Consider the following 14,914-nt stretch of genomic DNA (forward strand, 5'->3'; position numbering starts at 1 on the left):
TTCTCGCTTTCCACATCTGCAAAACGGGGATTGGATTCTACTCCCTCCTACTTAGACTGTGAGCCCTATCTGGGGCAGGGACCGTGTCCGGCTTGATCATCTTGGATCTAACGCAAAGCAGTGCTTGGCACAGAGTAAATGCTCGACAAATGTATCGTTTAATTAATCCTATTTTTCAGGTGGATAACCAGATCTCAAATACTCTGCCCTTGGACCTTCCTTTCTCACCTCCCAGCCTCTCCTCCTTCCCTACACCCTCTGCTCTCGAGGCCGATGCCTTGGTTGGGCCAGGGTTTCTGAAACACCACCACCATTTAGAGACGCTCATCTTTAATTTATTATTCTGCGGCTTTTAGCTGGGCTGGATGAGGCTGGTTAAAAAAGAGGGGGAGGGAAAGAGGTTGATGGGAAGGTCATTCTATTGTGTTGCCTCTAAGGCCCATATATTTGTCCTTCCTGAGTCTGTTGACACTGAATCACTTGACATTCTTTTAAAAATTTCCAACTTGCCTGGCAGTCTTCGGTCACCACGGCGACCCACGAGGTCCCGCTTCTGGGGACCGAGGAGGGAATTAAAAAGTAGTCTCATGCACATTTAGGGGACCTACACGTGGAAGACCAGCCCCCCCCTCTTCTGTGCTATTTGTTAAGAGCTTACTACGTGCCAGGCACCGTACTAAGCACTGGGCTAGATACAAGCTAATGGCTCATCCTACATGGGGCTCACAGTCATTCATTCAACAGTATTTATTGAGCGCTAACTATGTGCAGAGCACTGTACTAAGCGCTTGGAATGTACAAATTACAGTCTTAATCTGTATTTCACAGATGAGATAACTGAGGCACAGAGAGAAGTGAAGTGACTTGCCCAAGGTCTCACAGCAGACATTAGAGGCCAGGTTAACGTTATGGCATTTATTAAGTTCTTAGTGTATGTTGATTGCCAGGATAGATGCAAGATAATCAAAGGACGCACAATGTCCATCCCTCCCGGGGCTCACAGTCTAAGAGAGAGGCTGAGTCTTGCCCCCGTTTTACAGAGCGGGATGCTGAGGCCCAGAGAGGTTAAGCGCCTTCCCCCAGGTCACACAGCCGGTCAGGGCCAGAGGTGGGAGTAGAATCTTGATCTCCCGACTCTTGGGCCTGTGCTCTTCCCATTAGACCACCCTGCCTCCCTCACAACCGACTTAGAAGAAAAATACCCGACACAAGGAACCCGGAACAGGATGAGATTCAGACGGAGGACAAGCCAATCAATTAATCAGTCGGTCGGATTCTTTGAGCACTAAGTGCGTGCAGAGCACTATGCTAAGCACTTGGGAGAGCACAGTATAACAGAGTTGGTAAACGTTCCCTGCCTACAGCAAGCTTACAGTCTAGAGGGGACCACTTGGAAATGGGAAGGATGACCAGCCTGCCTAGCAACGAGGGCCCGATAAATACTAGGCTTGTGCCTTAGCCAGCTGCAGCACGATTATTTTGAAATCTAGGAATAGATATATTTAGCTCTTTCTATAAATCTCTCTCTCTCTCTTTCTGTCAGACTGAAGCCTCAGGAATTACGGGACCTTGAGGTGATTCGGTGGGTCAATCACTGGACTTGTCTTCCCTTATTTCTTCTGTTTTCTACCTCTGGTGCTTTGAGGAATTTGCTCTCTTCTTTGGGATTTAAGGAATCCCATGCAGAATCGTCTTCTATCGAAAGATCCTAAAATAGAGTCCCATCGAACAACTGTATCTAGCCAATGATTCGGAGGGCCTAGCAGGACAAGGGCCGAAAATGGCCTTAAGAATGAAAGGCCTGTGGGTAGACCCTTCTGAATTCTTTCTCAAAACATTCTACTGACAATTCCAGGAAACACGAGGCTCTCAGCAATGTCACTGCTGGATCAGGCCCATAGCCTCGCCAATCCAGGACTCCGACCCTGACTCTCTCTACAGTGATTCAGCACTCACCGTCCAACACCACCAACACCGTCCCCCGGTGACCCAGCACGGACCATCCAACACCGCTAATTCTCCCCTCTCCGTCCCTGCCTTTCCACCAGTGACCCGGAACGGACCATCCCACACACCCTCTCCATCCCTGACTCTCCCCGTGGTGACCCAACACCGATCGACCGATAGCCCTAATTCTCCTCCATCCGCAAATACCAGGAACTTAAGAGGAGTTTGGATAAGTTTCCCGGGATGAATAAGTACTTAGGGATATTTGTGGATGGAGGAGAAACTAAGGGAAAATTTACCGGGGTTTGAAATAGCTGAATAAACAATCGCGAATTCAAATATAGCACGGTGCTCCGCCCACAGTAAGGGCTCGGTCAATGCCACCGGTCGATCGATCGATACACACACCAGTGAAAATGGGGTTAGGTCCACAAGTGCTCGGTTACCTGAGGATCGGACTCCTCGGGCTGGATTATTTTTTGAAGGTTGGCACCGAGCTCGGTCGGAAGGGGAACGAGTCCTCCGGTGTGTTTGTCTGCGGGCTCAGGAAAAGGTGTTTGGCGCATACCAAGCATACCAGCGAGCACATTGTGCCTCTGTCCTGTTAAGGCCCCTCAGGAAAGTCAAAGCGACCATTGTGCGAGGGAGGGAGAGAATTCGGCTTATTGTGCTGGGGTTTATTTTCCGTGTGTGGTCCTCCGGGGGGTTGGTTTTGGAGTCGTTCCTTTCATATAGATCATTTTCTTCCTGTCCGCTCCCCTTTACTCGTCCGGGGGAGTCTCCCCGCGGTGCCGGTGACGTTTTCCTGAGTACGGTTGGTGCGGGAGAGTCCCGCAGCGGGCAGGTCCTCGACGAAGATGATGACGTCGGCTTCAAGAAGCAGTGTGGCTCAGTGGATAGGGCACGGATCCTGGCGTCAGAAGGACTTGGGTTCTAATTCCGGCTCCTCCACGCGACTGCTGTGTGAACCTAGACAAGTCACTTTACTTCTCAATTCAATTCATGCTTCAAGTCAGAGCCTCAGTTCCCTCATCCGTAAAATAGGGATGAAGAATAGGAGCCCCGTGTCAGACGGGGACTGTGTCTCACCTGTTTAACTTGTATCTCCCCCAGTGCTCAGAACAGTGCTTGGCCCAGAGTAAGCCCTTAACAAGCACCATTAGTATTATTTTTATTATTATTCTCCCCTCCAGAAGGTCAGACGGGTCTCGGTCCTGCCACCTCAGGGCCCACAACTTGCACGAAGGAAGGTGGTTTTACTGTTCGTAGTTGGGACGCTGCCTCTCATCCCCGCCCGTCTTGTTTCCCGTTGGGATACCCAGCGCGACAATAGTGGGCCAGAGGTGCGACCCCATGGCAAGAACGTGCACGTATTTCTGTCCCTCGGCAACCATTGATAACCATGATAATAATGACATGTGTTTTTAACAATAATAACAACAATAATGATAATGAAGGTGGTATTCGTTAAGTGCTTACTTTGTGCCAGGCACCGAATTGAGTGTTGGGGTGTAAAACGGGGATTAAGTGCTTAGAACAGTGCTTGGCACATAGTAAGCGCTTAAAAAGTACCATTATCATTAGTAGTAGTAAATCGGGTTGGACGCAATCCCTGTCCCACATGGAGCTCCCATTCTTCATCCCCATTTTACAGATGAGGGAACTGAGGTGCAGTGAAGTGAAGCGACTTGCCCCGGGTCGCACAGCAGACAAGTGGCGGAGCCGGGATTGGAACCCAGGTCCTTCTGACTTCCAGGCCCGTGCTCTTGTTCACTAGGCTGTGCTTCTTCTCACTTAGACATTTAGTAAGTGCCAAGCACTGTCCTAAGCGCTGGGGAAGATATTAGATAATCGGGTTGGATACAGCCCAAGGAGGAAGAACGGGCATTTCATGTCCATTTTACAGATGAAGTAACTAAAGCGTAGAGAAGTGAAGGGACTTGCCCGTGATATCACACACGAGACAAGTGTAGCCAGGATGAGAACCCAGATCCTCTGACTCTCAGGTCCGGCGTCTTTCTACTAACACACGCTGCTTCCTGACTGGTTTGATTTCAAGCAGCGGAGGGTGAAGAAAGCACTCTTTTCCAGGCCCCTTAAGGGTTTAATCCAGCCGTGAATACGCATGCCATTTTGCTCTTCCAAATCCTGATGGGAATTCAGATTGGTTCGTGGAAATCAGGCAGCGACAAACTCCGTGTCCTCAGCCTCTCATTTCTATCCCACTTTGGTTCGACGTCATGGGACCCCAGGTAAGGAGGGGATCGTTGTTTGCTGAAGGCAGGGGCTCGTGGTCTTAGTTGAGCCGAGGGGGTTCCGTGACTTGGCCAAGGTCAAACAGCGGACATTCATTCGGTGGTATTTATTGAGCTTTTACTGTGAGCAAAGCACTGTACTAAGCACTCGGGAGAGCACTATACAGCAACAGACACGGAGTCAGGATTAGAATCCGAGATCTTCTGACTCCCAGGCCCATGCTCTCTCCACTGAGCCACGCTGCTTCTCTAAAATGAGCTTCCATAAAATGGGAAAGGAAATCTGGGGGTTCCCGGAAACTGAGGCCCTGGGAGCTTCCACCGTAGCCTTATCGTCGCCCCCCTGCTTCGACCTGGGTCTGGGGCGTGCAAAAGACAGCAGGAAAAAAATCCCAGTTTCTGGGGGATCATAGCGTCCCTTTCCAGGGGTGGCTGTGAGTTTAGAGGGGGCTCTTCCTCACCGCAGAGCCTCGTGAATAAAAAGGCAAAAAAGCTTCGACTACAGTAGCGTACCGTTTCTTCAGCATCTCTGGCTGTTGAGGAACTTCCTCTTCAGCGGGAGTTTGCTTACAGTGAGCGCCCAGCCGGAGAAACTTAGCTGGAGACGCCGCCGTTGCCTGGAGCCAAAACAAACTCCCTCTTTGACTCCTTGCAGGTCCGGAAAACTGCAGAGCTCGAATATTGGCCCTGGCCAACTTTTCTTAATATTCTTCTTATTACTGTGACTTTAATTATCGTGCGGTTGGAGTTTGGAGTCCAGAATTCCAGAGCCCTGGACTAGCACGGGTTGAATTAGCGCATCGAAAGAGAGCAAAATCCCAAATGTATCTGTTTGCAAGTAGGCAGAATGCCTGTTCCGTTAACTGAAGTGTTAGTAGATGCGATCCCTGCCCTGTGCTGACTCGGTCGTTTCTCAGGTGACTAGACGCATGTGATCGGCACAGGGTAGAAAATACCAGTATAATCTGGGGTCTGGAAGCCCTCTAGCACACCTGGTTTGAATTGGAGAGACACCCTCCATCCCCCACCGAGGGGGAGGCATGGTTGCATTTATTCTCATTAGGCTGTTTTTGTTTTTTGCAATTCTATTTATTAGGAACTAATGGGAACCCCCGAGGATACGCAAGAACCCGGGAGGTTGGGCATGTTCATACTGATTGCCTCCTTCCGTCTCTCTGTTATTTCTTTTCTCCCTCCATTCCTTCTTCTCTCTTCTCCCCTCTTTCCTTTCTCTCCCCGACTTTCTCCTCTCCCCTAGCTCCCTCTTTCTCTCTTCTCCCCTCTCTCCCACTCCCTCCTCTCACCTCTCCTTTCTCTATCTCCCACTCTCTCTTCTCTCCTCTCTTCTTTCTCTCCCTCTCATTCTCCCTCCCGCTCTTTCTTTTCCCCTTTCTCCTTCATCTCCCTCTCTTTCCCACCCTCTCTTCTCCCCTCTCTCCTTTCTCTCCCTCTATGCCTCTCTCCCACTCTCTCTTCTCCCCTCTCTCCTTTCTCTCCCTTTCTTTCTCCCACCCTCCCTCCTTTCTCCTTCCATTTTCCCCCTTCCCCAACTCTTTCCTCTCAGTCTAATAATTCAATCCTATTTATGAAGCGCTTACTCCGGGCAGAACGCGGTGTTGAGCTCTTGGGAGAGTACAATAGAGTGGATAGACCGGATCCCTGACCTCAAGGAGTGTACAGCCTATTGTGTGCAGAGCACTGTGCTAAGTCCTTGGGAGTCACTGTAAGCTCTCTGTGGGCAGGGAATGTGTCTGTTTATTGTTGTACTGCAGTCTCCCAAGAGCTAGTAAGGTGCTCTGCACATAGTAAGTGCTCAATAAATGCAATTGAATGAATGAGAGTGCAATAAAGTTGATAGACACTATCCTGGCTCTGAAGGTGGGTCAAATGTGGGTGGAGTACAATAGTTAATAGACAGAATCTCTTCCCCCACAGAGCTTGGCACAGGGTAAGTGCCTAGCAAATACCACAAAAACAGTAATGACAATGGCCCTGAAACAATTTGAGGCCAGAGACCGATCGGTGAAAAATAATCCCTTAAGGATCGACCGCGTCGAAGCTGGAAGCAATTTTTTTTTATGGAATTTTTTAAGCACTTACTATGTGCCAAGCACTGTTCTAAGGACTGGGGTAGAAACAATTAATCAGATTGGACACAGTCCCTGTCCCAGTCACAGTCCCCAAGGAGACCATTTTGCAACTGAGGAAATTGAGGCACCAGAAGACGATTGCTTCTCTAATTTCAAGAGGTTCAAGAGGAGTCGAGTTCATGAAGTCTTCAGGAGGAAGCGTGACATCTCTTCTCATCCCCTTCCTCCATCCCCGCCCTTGGTCCACCCTACTGGCTTCTAGGAAGGTCAGTAGGAGAGATGGGGCTCCCTCACTGAAGTGGAAAGCGGCTGGCTGGAAGTTCTAGAGGCGTCTAGGAGCCATCCCGGGTCCTGTGAATGTGCTGCTGTCTTTCAGGATGCATCCTGGGCTCTCTACGCCTTCACTAGCTGGCAGGGCCCCGAGGGAGGCAGCCAGAGAGGGAAAAGAGAGAGAAAGAGAGAGGGGGAGAGGGAAAAATAGAAGAAAGAGACTGAAATAGAGAGATAGAGAGAGGGAGAAAGAGAAGGGAAAGAGCATAGGCCTAGGACTCAGAGGACCGGGGCTCTCATCGCTGTTCTGCCACTTGTCAGAACTTTAATAATAATGTTGGTATTGGTTGAGCGCTTACTATGTGCAGAGCACTGTTCTAAGCGCTGGGGTAGATACAGGGTAAGCAGGTCGTCCCACGTGAGGCTCGCAGTTAATCCCCACTTTACAGATGAGGGAACTGAGGCCCAGAGGAGTGAAGTGACTCGCCCACGGTCACACAGCTGACGAGTGGCAGAGCCGGGAGTCGAACCCATGACCTCCGACTCCGAAGCCCGGGCTCTTTCCACTGAGCCGCCCTGCTTCCAACTTCAGGCAAGTCACTTACCTTCTCTGTGTCTCAGTTACCTCATCTGAAAAATGGGGATCAAGACTGTGAGCCCCACATGGGATAACCTGATAACTTTCTATCTATCCCAGTGCTTGGAACGGTGCTCGGCACATAGCGCTTAACAAATACCAACATCATTATTATTACTCATTCATTCACTAGTATTTATTGAGCACTTACTATGTGCAGAGCACTGTACTAAGCGCTTAGAATGGACAAATCGGTAACAGATAGAGACGGTCCCTGCCCTTTGACGGGCTTACGGTCTGATCGGGGGAGACGGACAGACAAGAACGGTAGTATTATGTGCCTGCTTCCTGACCTTGCGCCTTAGTTACCTCATCTGGAAAATGGAGAGCCTCCCCGAGTAGTTTCCAACCTAAAGGAGGAATTTAGAGCCTTCAGGGGCAGTTTACAACCTACAGGAGGGGTTTAGACTCTAGAGGGGGAGTTTAAAAGAGGAGTTTAGAGTGTAGAGGAATAATTGGCTATGGACTACTGCCCTGAGCTGACTTGGACATCAGAGATTTAGCTCATTCATGGTAGCCTCCCCAGATGGGAGACCCCAGCCATTTTTCCTTTTATAGTTTCCCCCGAACCACAGTAAAGGAGTTTAATTTCTCTCCACAGAAGCTTGAGCTGCATCAGATGCCACCAATTTCAGATAGGGGTTGGATATCTCAAGGCTCAAGAAGTTTCTGTGAGCAGCTAGGGATTTTTTTTTTTTTAATTTCTTCAGCCTCCCGATGGTTTTGGATTCATCCCCGGGGCCTGTGTCTTGGAATATCATTCTCCGTTCCACGGTCTGAAGCATCTTAGCATCATCTAGAGGCCAGATCAAAACTACAGTTCGCCATTATGCATTGAAATCCACATCACGGGGAGATTTTTGACAGGAAGCGTGAGGGGCGGAAATGAGTTTCCCCAAACCTCAGCAACTTGAGGATTTCCCTCAAATCTCCTTCTGGTGGAATAAGAGCCAACTTTTCATTTGCCATGTGCCAGTGGGAAGGGGGTGGGACTTTTGCTTTAAGAAGGGTTGGGACCGGGGAGGGGATTTGACGGGAGGGAGGCAGGGAAGAGAGAGGGCACAGGACCGGGCCAGGTTCTAGGCCTGGATCTGCCGCTGGTCTGCTGCGTGACCTTGGGCAAGTCAGTCACATCTCTGGGCCTCAGTATCCTCATCTGTAAACTGGAAATAAGATCCAGCTTTTCCATCCCCCTTAGACTGTGAGCCTCATGTGGGGCAGGGACATGGATCTGCCCCAGCTCTTAAACCAGTGCTTGGCACCTAGTAAGCACTTAATGAATACCAGCGCTAACCGGTCAGAAAGTCCCTGTTTTTGTTTTTTTATAGCATTTTTAAGGGCTTATTCTGTGCCCGTCTCTGCACCAACCTCTGGGATGGATACGATTAGACCGTAAGCCCGTCAAAGGGCAGGGACCGTCTCTATCTGTTCCCGGTTTGTCCATTCCAAGCGCTTAGTACAGTGCTCCGCACATAGAAAGCGCTCAATAAATCCGATCGAATGAATGAATACGAGATAATCGGGTTGGACACAGTCCCCGTCCCACGTGGGGCTCACAGTCTTAATCCCCATTTTACAGATGAGGGAACTGAGGCCCGGAGAAATAAAGCGACTCGCCCAAGGTCACTGAGCGCACAAATGGAAGAGCTGGGATTAGAACCCGGGTCCTTCCTACTCTCAAGCTCTGGCTCCACCCACTAGGCCACGTTGCTTCACCTTTCAGAGTAGCTAGCATTTTGTCGGAGCACCGAAGCGGGCATTTCCGATCATCCAGTCTTCCGGAGTTGGAGGCGCCGAATGCTGTGGCTTACGATGGCAGAGCAACTGGGAAATGCATATTTCAAGGTTCTCGTTGGACAGCTCTATCTCGCCAATAGCTTGTGGGACAAAAAGCTTAGTAACGCCACTCCCATTTGCACAGTCTGTGTTGCGGTGATAGGCAGCTGACATCTCCATTGAGAAGACAAGCTTGACTGGAGCCCGGCTACAACACACGGCGCCATTTCCAATCAAACGCCCACTGGAAGACCGCGATTTCACGCCGATCTTATTTTTATTTAATAATAGCCAGGCTCGAACCCGCTGGATTTTCCGTACTTTAGCTCTCCAGGATAAAAGAGCCCGTGAGAAATGTTAAAAGGGCAGGGACTGAGGAAGGGCGCTAACTTGGTCAGACACGTAGCCCAGAGGAAAAGTGAGTTAGATAAATCCAATAGAGAAGGGTGTGTGTTCGTGTGTTTGCGTGTGCACGCGCACACAAGTGTGTTTGGAAACACAGAGCCAAACCTAAGGAGTCTACAGCTAACGTACGGCTTTTCGGGATTTTGGCGGCCTGGCTCAGATGAGAGATTCCCCAGTCGAATCGAAGCTGCAGATTAGAACCTGCTAGAAACGTTTCCTCGCTGAGTTAATAATGTTGGTATTTGTTAAGCGCTTACTATGTGCCGAGCACTGTTCTAAGCGCTGGGGTAGACAAAGGGGAATCAGGTTGTCCCACGTGGGGCTCACAGTTTTAATCCCCATTTTACAGATGAGGGAACTGAGGCACAGAGAAGTTAAGTGACTTGCCCACAGTCACACAGCCCACAAGTGGCAGAGCTGGGATTCGAACTCATGAGTCCTGACTCCAAAGCCCATGCTCTTTCCACTGAGCCACGCTGCTTCTCCGAGTTGGGGTTGTGTATCACGGTCCCTCCGTTCCCCACACCACAAGAGCCTCTAAAAGCTCTAAGAGCTTCTCTGTTAGAGAAGCAGCGTGGCTCAGTGGAAAGAGCCCGGGCTTGGGAGTCGGAGGTCATGGGTTCGAAACCCGGCTCTGCCACTAGTCAGCTGCGTGACTGTGGGCAAGTCCCTTCACTTCTCTGGGCCTCAGTTCCCTCCTCTGGAAAATGGGGATGAAGACTGTGAGCCTCACGAGGGACAACCTGATGACCCTGTATCCACCCCAGTGCTTAGAACAGTGCTCGGCACATGGTAAGCGCTTAACGAATACCAACATTATTATTATCATTAAACAGACAGACGGAAGAGTACCCGTTCACATTCTCGTGTGGATCCAGTGAGAATCTGGGAGATGGATGATAATGACAAATGTGTTATTTGTTAATAACGATTTTAGTATTTGTTAGGCGTTTACTATATCCCAGGCACTGTACTAAACACGGGGATAGATACAAGGTAAATCCCCATTTTACAGATTAGATACCTGAGACATAGAGACCAAGATCACACAGGAGACAGGTGGTGGAGCCGGGATTAGAACCCAGGTCCTCCGATTCCCAGGCCCAAACTCTATCCAGTAGGCCACGCTGCTTCGCTTCGACTCAGAACTCTGATCTCCTGAGTCCAGTCCTGTGCTCTTTCCACTAGGCAACCCAGCTTTTCGTTTTCTTTGTCCCACCTCTAAGGGCCACGCCGTCTTGAAGAAGACGAGGAGGAGAGTAGGTCTCAGATGTTCAGAACATCAATAAGAGCCTCAGAAAGACAAATATCATCGTTCTTTCGGGTAGTCAGAAGCCCGTCTCGAAAATATCCTCCCAGTTTTCAGCGGCGCAAATCCCATCAGCTGAAGGGGCGCCCCCAAATCTGAGCCCCCTCCTTCGTATTTCAAATGCAAAATCCCTTTTTGAGCTGTACATTCCAGGAAGGCCCCGAACGAGGAAGCTTGTATGGCTGTCCTGTTTTTCCCAGTTGGGGGTCTATTTTGGGTGCACTTCCGGAGTCTCTGAAGGCAGACACTCCTCTGGCGAAGGAGGGGAGGGGGGGAGAAGGAAGTCGGGGACGGGGAGAGAGAAAGAGGCCGTACGGCCTAATGGAAAGAGCGAGGGACTGGGAATCAGAGGACCCCAGTTCTGATCTCAGCTCTACCACTCATTTCCCGAGTGACCTCGGGCAAGTCGCTTTGCCTTTCTGTGCCTCAGAGGGTAAAATGGAGATAAAAACGCACGTTCTCCCTCCCCCTTAGATTACGATCCCCATACGGATCGGGAACTGAGTCCGATCTGATTATCTTGTATCTATCCTGGTGTTTAGCACAGTGCTTGGCACGAGTGACCGTGAAATAAATGCTATTAATTATTTTAAATAGAGAGGGAGAGACAGAATATTTACGTTGTGGCCGCTCATAATGCTACCCGTATGGATTCGGGCAGGGATCCAGACTGGTTTGGCAGTGGAATTTCATGAAATCTCCCAAACTGTTCAAGTGTAGCAAGACACAGTTACGCTCAAGAAAATCTCAAAGCACAAAAGCTGGATCGGGAAAACAAAACAAGAACTTGTTTTACATGGCTACCTCTTATAATTAAAACGAGGCACATACAAGGCTTTTAAAGATCTGATTAAAGAATAATATTTAACATACAGTATCAGACATAAATTAAATGTCTACCTCAGGTTCTTTTTCCAGAGCACGAATTAATTTCCTTTTTTTCTGTGGGTTTTTTTTTTAAAAGAATCTCTGTTACCTCGAATTAAGTCACATATATGCACTACAGCCTATATGATTCAACTGGTTTATGTCTTTAGAGGGCTGTTCACCAAGGAAAACAGAATGACGCCCTTTTAATTGTCAGAGATAGGATAAGAGACCATTAAAATGAAAATTCCATTGATTTCAGCCAATATTTGTCAATTTTTTCTCCAGATTGTCCCTGGGAAAACCCCATAATTAACTAATTAACCCTTGGCCGTATCAAATTAAATTTTCTACCCCAAACATGCTACTATAATTAGAGCAACGAGATTGGTCAGGGCTAGGGTTAACCTTTACATTTGCGAATAATTAGACCGTTAAAGAAAGATAGCGTTCATTATTTGTTGCTCATTTCCCAATGCAGCGAGAGAGGGGAGCGGTGATGTACTACGGCAAAGAGAGAGGGGCAGAACTGTGAAGCGGGACCCCACCTGGGTTAGATATTTGGGGACTGGGAAAGTCCCCCATCCCTCTTTGCCATGAATTTCCACTGTGCACCTTACGGAGCCAGGTGTGAAGCCAACTCACCCGGGATCGTAATACTCATTCAATCGTATTTATCGTATTTATTGAGCGCTTACTGTACCTAGCACTCTACTGAGACCTTATGGTATTTACCAAGTGTTTACTCCGTGCCAACCGCCGGGATAGATACAAAATAATCTGACCCGACACCGCCCCTGTTCCACAAGGGGCTCGTGGTCAAGAGGGAGGGAGAATGGATGTCTCACACCCATTTATAAGTGAGGAAACTGAGGCCCAGAGAGATTAAATGACTTCATAATAATAATAACGATGATTATAATAATGTTGGTATTTGGTAAGCGCTTACTACGTGCAGAGCACTGTTCTAAGCGCTGGGGCAGATCCAGGGTCATCAGGTTGTCCCACGTGAGGCTCGCAGTCGATCCCCATTTGACAGATGAGGGAACTGAGGCACAGAGAAGCGAAGCGACTCGCCCACAGTCACACAGCTGACAAGTGGCGGAGCCGGGAGTCGAACCCGCGGCCTCTGACTCCGAAGCCCAGGCTCTTTCCACTGAGCCACGCTGCTTCCCCATTATTATGGTACTTGTTAAGCGTTTAGTAGGTGCCAAGCACTGTTCTAAGTAGAGGGTAGATAAAATTAATCAGGTTGGACACAGTCCCTGTTCCACATGGGCTCACACTCTTAATCCCCATTTTACAAACGAGGGAACTGAGAAGCCTGAGAAGGGAAGAGATTTGTCCAAGGTCACAGGGCGGACGTATGGAGGAGCTGGGATTAGAACCCAGGACCTTCTGACTCCCAACGCTTAGTACAGTGCTTGGCATCTAGTAAACGCTTAATAGATACCAGAGCTAACAGATCGGAAACCCCTTGTGGGGTTTTTTGACGGTATCTGTTAAGGGCTTGCTTTGTGCCAGGCTCCGTACTAGACGCGGGGGTGGGTACCAGATAATCGGGTTGGACACAGTCCCTGTCCCAGGCTTGTGCTCTAGCCGCCAAACCATTCTGCTTCTTGTCAAAGGTCACACAGCTGGCCGGTGGTGGGGTGAGGATTTGAACCCAGGTCCCCTGACCCCGACCCCCAAGCTTTTGCCACTGAGCTGTGCCGCCTCCCTACCTCTCATTAATGTCTGTTCTCACACGTCTGCGCAAGAGAGAGTTCTGGAGCCTCCTGTGGGTTCTTCTTTTTCTTTTTCTAACAGTATTTGTTAAGTGCTTGCTACGTGCCCGGCGCTGTACTGAGCTCTGGGCGGATGCCAGCGCGTCAGGTTGGACGCAGTCCCTGTCCCACGCGGAGCCCCGGGTCTAAACCTGAATACCTGTGTCTCTTGGCTGGCTGCAGCAGCCCAGAGTCTCTTCGGCAACGAACTCGGAACGTAAGAACGTAAACAGCCTCTCCCACCCGGGGCTCTGTCTCTGACAGGTACCAGAAGGCGTGAGGGAGCCTTGGGCTCGTTAATCTTCAGGATATCCACCCTCACAGATAAAGATGAAGGATCCCACTCCTCTGACTTTCCCCTCTGACTCTACCCCCAGTGACCCAGCACAGACCATCCGACGCCCCCGACTCGCCCCTCCCCACCCTTAATTCTCCCTCCGGTCGCCAAGCAAGAACCATTTAACCTTGGCATCTCTCGCTAGAAATTTATTTCTCACCCCTTTTCCACGTGGAGTACTCGTTGGGCTGGTCCCTTTAATCCCTGCCCTCAGGTATCTAAGAATCCAATCCATCCGTGTCATTTATCGAGCGCTCACTACGTGCTGAGCACGGTACTAGACACTTGGCGCTTGGAGCACGTTAGGACAGAATTAGCAGACCCGGTCCCTGCCCGTGACGAGCTTACAGTCTAGAGCATAGGCTGCGGTCTCATGAATACGTTTTCTTAGTTCTCCATAAAGAGGTTGTGAGAGATTGTCAGAGAAGCGGCGTGGCTCGAGGGAAAGAGCCCGGGCTCGGGAGTCAGAGGTCATGGGTTCGAATCCCGGCTCCGCCACTTGGCAGCTGTGTGACTGTGGGCAAGTCACTTCACTTCTCTGGGCCTCAGGTGGCTCATCTGGAAAATGGGGATGAAGACTTTGAGCCCCACGTGGGACAACCTGATTACCCTGTATCTCCCCCAGCGCTTAGAACAGTGCTCTGCACATAGTAAGCGCTTAACAAATACCAACATCATTATCATTATTATTATTAAGATGGTAAAACTTCAGCAATCCTGTGGATTAACTCTCTTGTACCCACCCGAGCCCTTAGTAAAGGGCTCTGCTTACAGAAGTCTGAAAGTTTTTCGGGGGGGGATGTGTCTATTAACTCCATTTTACTCCCCCAAGGGTGCAGTGCTCTGCACAGGGTAACCATTCAGTAACTACTATCTATCCACTGATGGCGAGAGGAGGGGGATTTTGTGAAATCACGTTCCTTAGAAGGTGACGCGACCCTAGATTGCGTACCGGGATTTTGAGGGCAAGATGACTCCAGCTGCTCTTTCAGGCTGGCAAACGCTCAGCCTGTTTTGTGAATGTTTGGATTTTAGCAGAAACCGGAGAAGATCTAAGCCAGAAGACTTTTCTCTCTCTGCAACGCGGGTGCCCTCTGAGGCAAACATCGCCCATATGTTTCCGATTCATTTGCACTGAACTCATCGAAATAGTGTTTGCTAAGAGCTATTGGATGCCCAGTTATCCACCTCCCCCCTTTCCTCTTTATGGACTAGCTTTACTTTCTCAGAGCCAGGAAGCTTTCTCCTGCCAGAG

Source organism: Ornithorhynchus anatinus, chromosome X2 (assembly GCF_004115215.2).
Source record: "Ornithorhynchus anatinus isolate Pmale09 chromosome X2, mOrnAna1.pri.v4, whole genome shotgun sequence".
NCBI classification, from domain to species: domain Eukaryota; kingdom Metazoa; phylum Chordata; class Mammalia; order Monotremata; family Ornithorhynchidae; genus Ornithorhynchus; species Ornithorhynchus anatinus.